Source organism: Micromys minutus (genome assembly GCF_963924665.1).
Source record: "Micromys minutus genome assembly, chromosome: 17".
NCBI lineage: Eukaryota > Metazoa > Chordata > Mammalia > Rodentia > Muridae > Micromys > Micromys minutus.
In genome coordinates, this window is record NC_137952.1 from 11,683,690 (window position 1) to 11,700,161 (window position 16,472).

Consider the following 16,472-nt stretch of genomic DNA (forward strand, 5'->3'; position numbering starts at 1 on the left):
CCACCAAATGAAATGAGGATTCATCGGCTAACATTAGGCTCAGAAATGAAATGAAAAATTTCCCAAGGCAGTTGGAAGCGTTCCTCAAATGTGCCAACAGCACAGTTAGGGCCGAATGGGGAAGAGAGAGGCCTAGAGCCTTAGGATTGTAACAATGATCATAATTATTACTCTTGAAAGCTTGTTCCAAGCCAGAAATTCTATCAAGGGTTTCATGTACAGCATGACAGCAGTCCTTAAGCCATGGGAATTAAAACTCTGTTTCAGAGAAGATACAAATGAGACACGGGGAAGCTAAGTGTATCACTTAAGGCAGTACTGGAATCCAGCCGCGATGCCAGGGCCCGCATTGCTTTCTGTGTACAGCACACGGGATGATCCCAACAGTCCAGACTTAACTATGTGGTCTGGAATAAACAGTTTTTGTTCCAGTATTTACAAAAAGGAAAAAAAAAATCCTGGCTCTAGGAGACGTTTCTTGGTTGCCTGTCTGAAGTTGGGGCCTGTGTCTGAATGTCTTCCAGGGGGTCTGGGAAAGTTGTTTGGAGAAGAAACCAGATGAGTTTTCCAAAGTTTTTAACAATGCAAACAATACAGAATCCAGAAGTGGTTGATGACTGGAACACTCCAAAAACAGAAACAGGAAGCTCACACACTTAATAGGGCATTTTCCCCATATGAAGATACAGCAGCTGAAGGAAGCCTGGGGTTTTCCTAATGGTGCTTGTTTGAAAGAAGAGGGAATTGTTCCTTCAAGGAACTGATCTCTGAAGAGAGCCTTTGGAAACTTCACTTTGTGTGCCACCGAAAGAAACCTGGAGTATTCACAGTTTGCTTCCACGGGCCTCATCCCCACAGTCCTGTGTTTAGAAAACCACTTCTTTGTCTTTCACATCTGTGCTGAGCGGTCCAATGCTGCACACATTCAGCTTCTGTGTGGCACCGTTTGGGGAAAACCCAGAAGAGAAGCTGGTGGATGATGTCAGTCATGGAGGGACTGAGGACAGTGTAATGACACACACCAGAAAAAGGAAGGATGGAAAGAGATGCAGCCTGCTTGATAAGCATCTTCACTTAAGTATGTGTGTGTGGTGTGCACATGTGAAAGAGAGGGGATTTGAAAATAATTTAAAGGGATAGTATAAACTGATGAATAATCGCCTTAGAAGCTAAATGTAAACAATACAAGTACATATATGGCAGATAGATAGATAGATAGATAGATAGATAGATAGATAGAGTGTTAGATTCATTGCCAGATAGAAAATAGAAATAAATGTTTTTTTGTTTCAAAAATTCAATTTCAAATGTAGTCTAAACTCACCATATCTAACCACAATCTCACCCAAACTTCTCTAATACTAAAGTATATCACAAGCCTTCAGAGAAAAGAAAACCAGTCCCAACATCTTTTATTCAATAAAGATTCTTCCAATGATTATATGTGCAGGGTATTGTGCCCTTGGGGTCAGGACATTAAATCAAGCACACAGGATCACTGTTCCAATAGAAGTTATGGGCCAGTGGAGAAATCAGACTGTGTCTGATGTGTGAAGGAATCCAAGAACTCATTCTAGCAGTAAACCTTTGGTCTGCAAGGTCCCAGCTAGGAACTGAAGAATGAGTTAGGAACTCATTAAACAAGCTGAAGTTCAGCAAGGTGCACAGTAATGAAATTTATCTCCAAAGACAGTCATGTTCACTCAAGAAAATCTGTCTCCTCTGGCTCCTTCATCATTAGATAGAGAAAACCCCAGCTTCCTTCTTTTTCTACTAAATAATCACATCCGTGAGACCCGTTTTTAAACATCCTTGGTTAGTGTCATAAATCCTTAAACTGTATTTAGGCAGCCAAAGAGGAATGGAAAATCACCACGAGAAGGAAAGAATGTAAGAGTTGGGGGATGGGGATATGTGCTGCAGAAAGACAACCTGGACATGACGTGACTGTAATACTCATTAACTCACCATGGTTGCAGTAACCTGCACAAGATTGGACCTGCCAACATTTCATCATGAATAGAGGAGAAGATAATGAGGCCTCACCCCTCCCTAAGGAACTAGCAGCAGTCTGTGGTTGCTGGGAGACAGGGAGTCAATTTCTTCAGTGGTGTAGCCACTGACAAGGGGCTGGTGTCCCAGCAAATAACTTCCCAACCATGCTCATGTGAGCAACTATAACTAAATCCAGTTGCTTACACACAAAAAACAAACTTGAAGGCAAAAAGCAAACTCATGGGGAAGAAGAAAGACTTTGGCTAAAGACAGAATGGGAATGAAGGAAGAGATTGGGAGGGAAAATTAAAAATCTTTAAGTGTATGAAATGGCCAATACTTTTTTGAAAAATCTTAAAGGCCTCTTCCTCTCTCAGGATGTTGGACTCCTGAGCTAAATGAACTGGGGCAGGGGATTAGAAAACCAAACCAAACCAAAACCTCTTGTCTGTTCTCAAATTTATTAAAAGGTTAATATATTGAATACTTGAACTTTGAACTCAAAGGAACTAGGAGGAAAGCCTCCTTGAACCTTTGTCAGATAATGTTAGAATGAGATTCAGTAGTCAATTCCAGACTCTCTAAAGCTAAATCAGCCCCTAAGGAGCTAATGTGGTGTGAAGGCAGACATGGGCTCTGAAACTATAATCTAGGATTCAGATCCTCAGAGTACACTAATTAGCTCTAACCTTGACCTGTAGTGAATTTGGGGGGAAAAAATCATTAAAACCACTAATGTTAGAAAAAAAATGTATAATAATGCTAACCACAAAGTTAATGTGAACACTGGATTAGATAATGGAGCTGAAAACACTTCACACACATTAAAACACTCCAGTGGAAAAATGTAATAGAAAGGGGAATCTGGCCATCTCTCTTGGGGGTCATCATCTCAGAACTTACAGGAAGAAATGCTCATCCAAGGTTAGGGTAATTCTTTTTTAATGGATCATTGCACAGAAGTGGTTCTCATGTGTGGGGGGCTCCAGCAGTGTGGAGATGGGCTGCAAGTCATGAGTTTCCAGTAATAAAGTGCTCAAGCATGCAAAAGATTGCACGAGCCATCTCTTATAAATTAATACAAGTTTAAGTTTGTTTCTCAATGTTTTTTCCTTTTCTGGAAGAGAGGAAAAGATACATTTATAGCTACTAGAACTGAGAAAAAATAGATCAAGGAGCCTCAAATTGTAATGAGTCATTCACAAAGCCGAGCCATGAGGTACAGCCTCTCGGAAAAAGCTGTAGGACATGGCTCAGAGACATAAGAAATTACCTTCGCCTTTTTGGCTTTGCCACATATTAAGTCTTAAAACATAGTTCTACCAGATTGATTCTGTGTCCTTATACATCATGGCAGACATTGCTATCATGCCAATATAGATCTAACTGAACTCAGATTTGCACAGAAATCTAGAACCTGTCCTGGAGAGGAGAGGACCACACTTTCATCTCCAATGGATGAATCATCATTGGCCTAAGTTCATCACTGTGGCCTGAGTTCTCTTTGCCAGTCATGTGATCCTGTTGGTCCCATGGGAAAAAAATCCAAAAGGAGAAATCAATCAATGACCTCCGAGAAAGTCTCTTCTACATTGTAAGAAAGATGCATATGAATAAAGCATCCTGTCTGCTGATAGATACTGACAGAGTTTTCATGCATGGAGCTGTGGATGCCAAATGGCCAACATGAGGAAGACTTGCCAGATAATAATGAGGTTAGTAGTGTACAAAGTTAGAAAAAGAGAGCCATGGGTCTTGGCAATATCACTGAGATCCTAAAACTACAGTACCCTCACATTTCTTACTATGGAAGAAGTTCTTTCAAGACAGCTGATTGTTCTATTGTTTACAGAGATGCTCAGCTGGATGCTCTGACAAGTGTGGACCCAGATGGAGGTGAGAGATAACAAGCATGTGGTTTGCTGCCTAGATGGGTTGTAGCTTCTGGTGGGCTGTGATAGTTGTAACTCTATCTCTATCTCACCTACCCAAGGAAGCACAAGAAGATGAGAAGGGTGATGTCATTATGATGGATACTGTTCACTTTTCTTGTATCAGATATGGTTGCCTACAATAGACCACGTGGGGCATCCACTGCCTATACCATTTGGTAAACACTTTAAAAAAAAAATTTCCCTGCATTTGACTTTGAATGTTTGTTTTCTCACCACATCCACATCACTAGTCTGAATGAATCTACTCTCGTCATCTTCAGAGTCAGCAATTACCACAAAGATAAAGCACTGAGGCCCCTGACGCCAAATGGGTTGACATTCATATCCCAGAGTGCATAGCTGCTTATCTTGTCTTTACCCAAAGGCTGTACCTGCATGACCACAGGAAGTCACTCAACCCACCATCCCAAACATACATACTATCAGCCTCTAGATCCAAGCCAAAAGTTTTAATCTTACACAGAGGCTTAGCATCACGGCCTGAGAATAAAGTATAAATTTTCCCCAGTGCCGCTCCACGTGGCACTTTCTGTTTCTCCAGAATTTGCTTTCCTTTGCCACTCCAGCACATGCTCCTAAAAGCTCATGACTTCATAGATCCCCATGATTCTCATCTACCACTATCAACTATGAAACAGACATGATTGTCAACTAGCTTCAATACCTGGTGAACTTACATTATTGCTCTTTTATAGAACCTAAGAGTGAGGCAGCCAAAGCAGGGCTCCATTTGGTTAATATCATTATGGGAACTCTGACCACACCCACTAGACTGTATTTTTCACATAGAGCTGATGGGGTTCTGGGAAGTCCAACAAATAAGGGACTTTAAAGAACAGGGAATGCTACACACATAGTTAATGCTGGTCACTTTATGGGACTCAAAAGGCTTAGAACAGATGGAAATCCCCTTACTGTGTGCCTTCATAAGATTGTGGGTGTCTGTTTCATAACACAGGACATGTGTAATCAAATAAGAGATCATTATTTGTCTATCTCCCAGACTCACTGCTGATTCCAGAAAGCACCAATTCTCATCTCAAGTTACATCATCAATGTCTAGCAAACACTATTTATTGTTGTACACTTCTTGTTTACTGTTTACTCAGCCCATGAAACACGTGACCATTGACTCCACTCAGAATCCCAAAGGCCGGTCTTGATTGTTCTGGGCCTTTGGTTCCAGTTGCCCCATAAGGCAAAACATGATCCAAAGAACACCAAAAGACAAGCAAGAAGATGCACATCTTTACTGCAGCAGTGGTTCCCAAAGAGTGTGATCACCTAGACCATTCTGCATTGTGCTACTAATACACTGCTTGTTTGGTTCCCTCTCTTTTTATCTTCAAGGTCTTCTTAGAATGGTAGTTCAGTGCTTAGTAACTTATCCTCTACTATTTCAAAGGGGGAAAATGAAAAAAAAGGGTTGTCTGGGAGTCCGAAGACCTGGGTATGTAGCTCATGAGTTGAGTGACCTTGGACAGTCGCTTGAAGCCTTGAAGTTTCAATTGGATGTCCAATAAGGACAAGTGTGCTATATACTTTCCAACTCTTCCTGCTGACTTGGTAGCCTTTTTGACTTTTAGTGCCAAGGCCACTGTAACTTCTCTCTTAGGTTCTTCTCTCTCTCCATTTTATGTGCCATATTATGGAGCTGCTGTGGGGATGCAGTTCAGCTTGTACCTTTAAAGCTGTCAGCACTAGATAACCTGCCCACCTGTCCCCAGCTTTGTGGTTGAGTTATCCCACCAAAAGTATCAAGACCCATCTGTGCAGAGCACCTCAGTCCCCTGCCAGCCCAAACACTTTCACAGGCTTCAGGAAATGGCACTACCAAGAAGCCTGGGCCAATGTGAAGCCCTCCTAGATAAGAAGGGGGGGTAGAAACTCTGAGAAGATTGGTGAGCATTCCAAAGAATATGGTTTCAACGATTGGGGTCAACCAGCAACAGGAGACCCAGATAAAGGTGAAAGTTAGCCCAGGTAATAAAAGCACCTTGTAGTTACACTCACGTGCTTCAGCCTGACCAGAGAAGGGGTGTTGGGGGGACAAAACAAACTTACTTTCACACCAGAAAGCAAAGGCACAGAGGTCAACGGGAGGCAGAGGGATTATTATTCTAGGTGGTTCACACAGTATATCGAAGCATTAGATAGATAAAGCCAATAGCCCAAGGTCACACAATTAGGCTTTCACAGGTTGGGAATTAGAGCAGAATGTCCTAATCTTACCCAGGGGCTATTTCTAGTAGGCTCTCCATGGAGCCTTTTGTTTATACTTCAGTTCTATCTTATCTTCCCTTCCTAGGTAGTGAGCCTACTTTCCCCCTTGGGGATGTGTAGGGAAATTTGAGTGGCTCAGAGTGGCTGGCTAGCCTGAGCTTAGAATCCAGCTTTTCTGGACAGGGATGCTAAGAGCTGGGCCAGTCTGTGGGATGTCCTTGCTGTTTTACATTCGAGAAGCACAGAGAGCCCAGTGGCAGCTGAGAATGCAGAGGCTCCTGGGGCTGATAAAAGTTGTAATTAACATGCATGTACAACCCTTTCATCTTCAAAGGCTTTCTTCCCATTAGCCAGTTCTTTCTCCTATCACCCTCATGGGTGAGGCTTCACATTTTTGTCTTCTCAGTTTGCCGATGGAAGTGATGTGAAGAAGGGGCCCTTTGCCAGTAAGTCTGGCCTTGGTTCAAAAAGGAGATTCCTGGCTCCAAGAATCTAGCTTTGACATGGGGTGGTGGGAAAACAGAACAAGAATGAATCAGAAGAGAAGGTACAAGTGACTGAACCTGTTCTCTGGGTAAAAGACTATTTTTATACTGTTCTGGAAGTGAGGTGGGCAGAGAGTATGGCTCCTTATCCAGATTCGAGAAAGGCTAAACTTCCAGAAGACTCTACAGATGACTTAGAAACACAACATAGTGGAGTCTGGAGAGAATAGCTCTTCTGTGTCACTCACTTTTTTTTCACCTGTCAATCACACAATTCAAATAATGAACCAATCAGTTTGTTACCATTTTATATCTGAGGAAACAGGAGCAATGATAAAGGAGGGACCATGCTCACAGCCATTCTTTGACCAAGGAAAGGGGCTGTTTGCTGGCCGTGTGTGGGTTCTCACTTCTCCCAGAATAACATGATGCCTGTATACTGGTTGGAAGTACAGAAAACAGAACCATGCTCAACAACTAAGGGCATAAATATGACACAATGCATGAAATTATCTGGAATTTATTCCAAACACAGGTTGGTGAATTCTAGATTACTAAGATGTGGAGACAAGTGGAAAGGATTTTGACCTGACAGAAGACCTTCAGTCACTAACTGAGGGCTGAAAGTAAATAAGATATTCAGCATCTGACACCCTTTGAAAACCTCCTTGCTAACAAAGTATTTATGATTTTTTTTGCCACTGAGCAAGAACTTCTCTGTATTTATAAGAAGAAAAATATTAACAAGAATCTGAAAGACTCCTTAGTAGAAAGGGTAAATTTATCGCCAGATTTATACAGTACCCTGCTTAAGTTTTATATGTATATAACATGTTTTATATGAATGTATAATGTATATTATTTGTACATGTGTAATTATCATTTTATTTTATGTATATGAGTGCTTTGACTGAATGTCTATGAACCATGCCTGAGTTTGGTATGCTCTGAAGCCAGAAAAGACTGTCAGATCCTTTGCAAGTGAAACAACAGACAGCTGTAAGCTAGCATGTAGGTGCTGGGAGTAAAACCTGGATCCTCTGGAAGGGCATGCAGTGCTCTTAACCACTGAGCCATTGCTGCAGCCAATATGTACATGTATTGTAGTGGATGCTTTGGTTGAGCACATGAACCATTTTGTACTAACATGTTGTAAAAGCTCCCTGGAGGAGGTTGAGAAATCAATCAGGAAACTTTAAGACTGAAGGACACAGTCTTTCTTCTCATAGAATTTGGATTTCCACTGGTACAATACTTTTTGAATTGTCATTTGAAATAAGCAGTGTATCATTTGGATTCCACCCATGATCCCAGGACTAGTGCCCTGCCGTGTAAGCTGTGTGGCTGAGACATATTGGTAGCTTCTCTGTCTTGGACTGCTACATCTGTTCCCTCCCAAGAAGGAGGACAGTGTACGAGGAGGGTAAGTCTTTGTCCCTAGGGCTCGCTTTTGCCTGCTTCTGTTTATGAAGTATAGTTGGGCCTTTGTGCTTGTTTCTGGAATGGATTAATAATTCACTGCTGATATTAAGTCCACACTAGGCATCACATTTTAGAGTTATTTTCTCTACTAAGTTTTATGAAGCTTGGGTATTAGTGAACTCAGAGTGGTGAATTTACAAAGCAGGGGGCCTGGGAAGGACTATAGCGATGACCTAGAGTCTTGCTCTCTCCTTTCAGACATGGAGAAAGCAGAGGACAGCGGTGTGATGAGGGCATTGTATAGTGAATTAGTAACAGAGAGAAACAAAATAGAGGATCATGTCAATACCGAGAGAGAGCACTTATGTATGCTATGGGACTTCAGAAAGCACGAGCTAAATCTTGTTCTAGGTCTATCTGCCTGGGCTTACCTTGCTCTGAGTGACAGAGAGAATGAACTAGAAACACTCTTGTTTCATAGCTGTGGAGTCTTCAGCACCGCCCTCCCCTGAACCCCCTGCTCATTGACACACCAATTGTCTGATTACTTGGAGTAGCGCCTAGATCTGGAAACCACTCATAGGAAGAAATGACACTCTCTCCACCCCGCCACACATTTTTAATGTAGGGACTAAAAAAGCCAACACTTTATCTCAAAGTGTCGCTAAAACCAGGATTTTGATGGTAGGGGTTCACCATATACAAGGTCAGATTTTAAGATAACTGAGTCACAAACATAGCCAAACCTAAAGGAAATCAAGAAGCCTACTCTTTCGGGCAAAATCTAATGGGTTTTTAAGCTCCTTGCCTTGCCTGACATGTTAAATCTTAAGAAAGATCCACTTAAGATGAAGAGAGTGCCCAGAAAAGAAACTTCAACAAGTTTGAGATTTGCTTCAAGGAGCACTAAGAAAGAAAATGTTTTCTAGAGACCAAAGGAAAAGGCAGAACTGAAAATAAGACAGTCAGAACTTAACCCAAAAACATCTCAAGTAGTTAATGATGGTGATTTCTTCTAGATTAAGTCCAGAAACTTTATTCGGTTAACCATCCAAATATTTGATGAGGGCTTACTTGAGATGGGGAAATATGCCAATAGCTGAATGCAGAAATGCACGGGTTTTCCATCGGGCGCTTTGGAGTCACTCAGCCACAACCAAAGATCATCATTTTAGCTTCTTTTTACATTATGTCTTTGTTATTTTTGTGTATATGTGTATACCCATTTGTGTGTGTCTATATGTGCATGTGCATGCGTGTGTGTGCGTGTGTGTGTGTGTGTGTGTGTGTGTGTGTGTGTGTGTGTGTGTGTGTGTGAGATCAGGCACATGTGGACACAGAGGCAGGACACCTTCTGTCGTTTCTTAAAAGTAACCAACCCAGTTTGGGGAGTCAGGGTCTCTCACTGGCTTAGAACTTGTTAAACAGGCTTGGCTGGCTGCCCAAAGGGCCCCAGCCATCTTTCTGTCGCCATCTCCCTGGAGTTGGGACTAAAGTGCACACTGCCACTCCTGGCTTTTCACATAGGTGCTGAGGACCAAATTTAGAGTCTTGTGTTTTCAAGGCAAGCATTTTACTGACTGAGGCACCCTAAGTGAAGTTCTCACAAAGGATCAGGCAATGCAACAATAGCATGAACAGCTAGTGAACAGTAGAAACGGTAGAGAAGAGAATTGGGACTTCGGAATGTTTAAATGAGTGAATGTAACCTCTAAGGTATCATGAAAACAGAGGATCTAACACAAGACAGACAGACAGATTTCCTCATCCATGAATGCACGACCTCTGGTCTTCGGCTTCCCTCTGTCCATGTCCTTCCTTTGCCAGTGGGGAGCCCCTACTGCTCTCCGGTAGCTATAGAAACCAAGCAAGTAGTTCTCTCTAGGCTTCAAGTTGTAACTCATCTCTGCTAGACTCAGCTTTTTATGCTGGGTACAGTCATCGTTGGCAGCATTTGTGCCTTACATACTTATTTGATGCTTCTGGAACCTACAGAGATGGGAGTTGGTATTATAGTAAAATGACTGTCAAGGGCAAAGGCATGTGCCAGGTGCATGCAAACACTCTTTCCTTAGTGTCTTATTTCTAATGGTGGTGAACACGCGTAAAGATGCTTCACTGTTATCCTTTAAAAAAACGAAATAAGGAAGAGTGCTGCCTCGTTCATGGCTGGCGTGGGATGCTTTTGGAAGGCACTGGAGACTTGCTTAATAGTAGAGATATGCATGGCATTGAAACAGATGGGAAATCCTGAACAAGTTCCTGCCATTAGATTAAAGGCCTGCAGATCTTTCTACAGATGGAGTCACATGTGCCCAACGTGCTTCACCTCTCTTCCTGAATGACTTGTTTCTCAGCCAGGGGTACCCAGAGGAGAGGATCTTACTGCCTGAGTGACACTGACCTGCTGTATACCAAGTTAATTCCTGGTCACCTGGTTTGCCAGAGAGCTGGGAAGAAGAGCTACCATGAATTAAGTCCTCGGTGCCCTGGATGCAAAACCAAACTCCTGGCCAACTCCTGTCTCAGTTTCCCTTTCTTCTCCATCAACGCCTACTTGTAGGGCGATGACCCTGGATGTAAACAGGAAGTACTTGGTTTCTATTTATTTGTTCCATGCCTCCCTCAGCTTTCTCTGACCATAAGTCACAGTCTAAGATGACAGAAAAACATGTCATCAGAGTCCAGCTTCACCCAGGAGAGAAATAATAAATGAAGCAACCATGAATGAAAACACACATCACCATCCATTAACTTCCCTTCCAGATCCTCACCACAAAGAAGGGACTAGAGTCCTGTTCAGGTATTTATAAGTGAGCCACTCAGAGGACAAACGGGGGAAAGTTTCCATTAAATGATCTTTTCCCTTCTTTTTTTTTTTTTTTTTTTTTTGGCAAGTCCAGTCATCTCCCCTGATGTCATGTTTTAAAATGAAAGACAGGGAGCAAGATAGCTTAGTGGCTAAGCGTGCTTGTTGTTCTGGTAGAGGCTCAGAGTTCAGTTCCGAGCACCACATCAGGTGACTCACAGCCACCCATCACCCCAGACCCAGGCTATCTGACACCCTCTTCTGGACCCTTTCCAAGCCTGCACTCACATGACTACCAGGCTTTGAATGTCAATCCTCTCAATTACAACTATGTGGTCTTGGCATATTTTCTGAAATCCTGTGCCTTGGTTCCCTCTGTGGAAAGAGGCTGATAATAACAGCACCGTTTTCGTATGACTGGTACATAATTTAGACAAGTTAGTTTATAGAAAACAGAGAGAACCAGTTCTGTTTGTTATGATTATTCGCATTGTTGATGGTAGCTCAGAAACCTACTGTTAGTCACCAAAAAGCAAGTGCAAAGGGTGTAAGACCTCTCAAAATGCATCAATTTCCAGCTATTGCTAAAGGCATGGATTCTCAGAATCACTGCTTATATGCTCCCATGGCCCTTTCCTTCTTCCCCAGGGTTTTGCAATTAATCTACTTTCAAAAGCTGAAGACTTGAGGAAGGTTCTTGGGACCTGCATTTTGCAAATCACATCCTTGGTGACTCAAGCCCTCCCCACCCACTTTGAGTCTGTCTGCCCACACTTGCACAAAGGAGGAACACTTGTACCAGGCAGGCACACCCATGCAACTGAGGCACCCCAACCTCATGGAGTCCGGGCTCTGTGACTCTGGCCCCCATGATAACATTCCCTCATCCTGTGTTCGACTGTCTCTGAGCATTGGTAGACAAGTGACCCAAGGAAATGCAGAACCTGCTCTAGGCTTGAGCAACTTTGTAGTGGGCAGGCTCACTGCAGAGGAAGCCAGTGGGTGCCCTGTTAGCTCCCAGGCTTCCTACAGATTAGGCACTTTTGGGATACAGTAGAGTCCCTTGGATAGCAGGCGATGGAAGATATCAGAGTCTTCTGGGAAGTGTTTCTGCATCACTCCCTGCTGCTTTCCACCTGCCAGAACCAAGTGTGAGTCAGAGGGTCTGTGAGCCTCTGACTCAAGGACTCTTCATCTCAGCCCGGCAGCTCATAAAGCCAGCCAGTACTGGACAGTTCCATTTTGAGGTTTAAGTGTGAGTTTGGGGTCATCACCCCATTCCCAGCTATCTACCAACACTCTCCTTAGACCGGCCCCATAGCCAGCAGCCACCAAAACCACAGGGAGAAACTCTCTGCTTGGGACGAAGACACAGAAGCCCCCATTTAAGCAGTTAGCCAGCAAAGCCTTCTCCCCACCCTGTGCAGAATGACAAAACTCTCGGCATGCTGTCATACACAAATGAAGATATTTGCACATTTGGTGTCTCAGCCAGTCTGCCTCTACACATAAAAGCTCTAATTTCTCTATTAGAGACCCTCTTTAGTTCAACATTTCTGGTCCTGAGTGTGGGCCTGCACTGGGGTCTGAGACCACAAAACGGGGTGAGATCTAATCCTTCATTAGATGGAATCCCTCAGAGTATCCCCATGAGGCAGAAGAAGGAAGGTAGAGACACCTTTGCCATTCCTCACATATGGTCCTGATCCCCAAACCCCCTTGCCAGCCAGTTTGGAGCTAGTATGGGCTTTATTGGTTTTGTTTGGTTTTGGTTTTGGTTCTTGTGGTTTGCTTTGGGGTTTTTTGTTGGCTTGTTTGTTTCCCCAGTTATGAAGGCTGAACCTAGAACTTCATGCATGCTGGGTAAACACTCTTGTCACTGAGTTCCACCCTGGTACCAGAAGTATATCTTTAACAAAATGAGTGAAAATTTGGGCTCAAATTTAAAGCCCTCCTTAAAAACACTTGTGTCCTAATTCAAGCAGAGGCACAAGGTAAACCAAGTCATCAGCTTCTTCTTTTGCAAACCGAAGACTCTCTCTCTTACAGAAGATCCCCTTTGAAAACTCCAGGACACAGCTGCTACCTGACTCAGGTCATGCTTTCACAAGAATCATTTCCCGTTCACACGCTGGTTAGAATTGCTAAAATGGAGGTCCTCATGAAACACTACTGTAGCTCTTACTTTGTCTGAAACCCCAGTGCAGGCTGTTGGGGGAAGCTATCCCCCCACAGACCTCCTGGTGGGGTGGTCATATGTCTCCTAGGGTTCTCAGTAGATTTTGGCTCAAGAGCTGTGACTTCTCTAGAAAGCCTTATCAACTGACTGTCTGGGATTTCAACACTTCCCCTCAAATGGGGTGGGTATACACATAACCATCCAGAGTGTATAACAGCAGTTCTCTATGGGTCACTGCATCCAAAACGCCCATAAGAGCAGCACAGGAGTGTCTGTGGGGCCTTTCTTAATTTGCAGGCAACGGTATTGCCCTGACTTGTCTCTTAGGCAAGAGCAGCCTCTCCCTCCTGCCAAACCTACAAAAGAGAACATGTCTAAAGGGGCAGCTGGGCTCTGATAAGGAAACTGACTTATTTTAGCAATAAATATCTAGGTTGGCATTTCTAACAGCTGTGGCTAAGCCCTGGGAAAGATGGGACAGAGGAGGGTAAGACAGGGCAGCCAGGAGCTTACAGCCTTCTGGAGGGAGGCAAGAGAGGCCATCTATGATCACTCTGCTGAGTACAGGGGGCAGGAACAGTGAGAGACCACACACTAGTGATGGCATGACATTTGATGATGGGGCACCTCAACTCTACACCTGTGTCTTTGGAGCCTTGATTCCTTTTATCAGGAAAATGGTGCTAGGAAAGTCTTAATGTATGTGGTCATTAATGTGTGTGGTCATTGTAAGGCTATGTAAGAAAACCTACTGTTAAACTGAATCTGAGCAGTGAGTGATACTTCTGAAGAGATTTTGGATGCCGAGTGGCAAGAGCAACATGCCAGGATTTTAAAAATAGGGTACTTCTGGGATAGGGACCCCAAAAGAAGACCGAGACAGCTAACCAGGACCCATGGGGGCTCCCAGAGACTGAACCACAAACCAACATGGGCTGGACTCCCACATGTGTAGCAGATGTGTAGCTTAGTTTTCATGTGGGTCCCCAAACAACTGGAGTAGGGGCCAAACTGAATCTGCTGTCTGCCTGTGGATCCCATGCCCCTAACTGGGGAGCCTTATCTGACCTCAGTAGAAAAGGATGGGCCTAGTCCTGCAGTGACTTGATGTGCCAGAGTGGGTTGGTACCCAGGAGGAGGGGCTGCTCCTTCTCAGAGAAGGGGAAGGGGGAATGGGGAAGGATGTATGTGAGGAGAGACTTGGAGGAGAGAGGATGCTACAATTGGAATATAAAGTGAATGAATGAAGGTAAATAAATAAATAAATAAGTAAACAAATAAATAAATTGGGGTTCTTCTAATTTTTCAGTGATGCTTAAGAGCCATATGAAACAAGAAAGATCTGTCTTGGGTACCATTTTTCCTTAGGGTAAGTTATGGTGATCATTATTCTTAAACTGAATATATTGGGCCATAAAACACAAAACTGGGATGAGTGTGTAAGGTAGCACTGAAGGGGTTAAAAATGTTGTGCCACACCCCAGACTGGTCACACCTTCCTTCTCACCACTTCAGGGGAAATAGTGGGGCTCCTATAGTACTCTAGAGACTACTGGTATATCAAAGATGTTCTCACACCCTAACAGAGCAGAGAACTCACCAATCTCTGTCTCCCATTGTCTGCTTCCTCTTGGGGGGAAAAACGGTTGTTTTTTTTTTTTTTTTTTTTACCCTAAGTGATCTTTAAAGTTCCCATTGTTGAGTCTATGACAGTGAATCAGGAAATTTTTAGGGAATGAATGGAAGGAGCTCTGTCATAGACATGGAATTTTGTGTGGTCCAGCATCTCCTCCTGCGTAAGGGGAAGTTGTCAGAAAATAGAATTTTTCCCCTCAGCTGCCAGTCTCCCAACACATCAGCTCCTCACTGTGCTTTAGAAGGAAGTCGATGCTCTGTGTGTCCTCGGGAATAGCTGAATAAATAGAGACACTTCAGCATGGATGGGGCTCGCTTCCTTACTTCTTCACATGGGAAGACTTTGCCTGTACCCTAACAAATATGAAGAGAAGAGGCAGAGGCCCACAGAATGCTCAGAGAAAGCAGAGCAATGCCTGCTGCCCTCCCCCCCCCCCCCCCCCGCCAAGTCCCAAGTCTCTTTCTCAACAATGGAGGTGCAATTTCCTAGCCTAATCTTTGGAAAGGATAATAAGCAAGTGGACACTTGTCCCCTCTGCCTTCAACCTCGGGCCACTTTCTCCCCTCATGGGAGAAGTTGCCTACCCTCCTCCGCCACTTCTCTACTGTTTGACACAGCATTGAACAGTTTCTCCCGTTACTCCATCCCTCTTCCCAACTTTGTCCAGTCTCGGTGCTTCCTCATCTTCTTCCCAAACCAGTCACTTCCAGAATGGGGCAACCATAATGCCTCTCTTCTCCCTCCACCTCTCCTTCCCCTCTGACAACCCAGACAGGCATCCTGTACTAAGTCACAACTCATTCCTGAGCCCGTTTCTTTCTAACAGCTTTACAAGGGGGGTGAACGCCAGGGTCCAGGTAGCAGCCACCACTGGCACCCACCCTACTTGTCCTGAAGCCACACTGTGCAACAGAAAGTAGAAAACCCAAGGCAGAAGAGAGCCTGCTCCCCAGAACCTGATTCCAAGGGGTTCAGAAGTGCAGCAGGTATCTGGGAGTAGGCCTTTTACAATAGCTGAGAGGTGGGCCAGGAAACTGCAGGAGTCCCTGCTCTTCTGCCCCAACAAAGGTGGGCCACCTTCCTCCTGTCCTCTGAGGCCAGGTCCAAGGTTCCCTGTGCCCTTCTTTCATCCATTATCAATGTTTCTGCCTTCCAAGGGTCCCTTGGAGCTCTGGTTCCTTATGGAAGCTTCCACTGTAGCCTCTGCTGGCCAGAATGCCACTTTCCCTGAGGTCTTTTTGATTTTTGTCTGGCATTCACTTTTAGATACCCATCACAGTCTAAGTTATGGAATTTACTGAGGCAGAGTTCACACACAGGACCTCTCCTTGCTGTGTGAATAGGAGAAGTCACCTAACCTCTATGAACGTCCATTTCCCTACTGGTAAAGGGTGGGGGAATGTATTTTCCACCAAATCACCACAAGGATAAAATGAGATAGCATATGTGAAGTAGCTTACATAGAGATCCTGGCACAGCAAAGGGGTACAAAAAAAAAAAAAAAAAAAAAAAAAAAAAAAAAGAAAAAAGAAAAAAAAAAAAAAGAAAGAAAGAAAGAAAAAAAGAAAAAAGAAAAAAATGGCCAATAGTTCCGTGCTGCTAAAATTATTTGCATCACTTCTGCGTCCGTATTCAAATTTTAACATTCAACAATAGAGGTGCAATTTCCTAGTCCCTACCTACCATGTCTAAAAAACTCAGTTTGACACCCCTTACACCCCAGAACTGGGTTTAATAAATTCTTGCTGAGACGAACTCACTGTAGTCT

At 43.7% G+C, this 16,472-nt stretch overlaps 1 protein-coding gene across 4 annotated transcripts in view; it reads right to left on the reverse strand.

Moving 5' to 3' along the window:
* Positions 1-16,472, reverse strand: part of CD44 (CD44 molecule (IN blood group)) — an 86,679-nt gene that overhangs the window by 69,100 nt on the left and 1,107 nt on the right. The gene's annotated exons all lie outside the window — the stretch shown is intronic.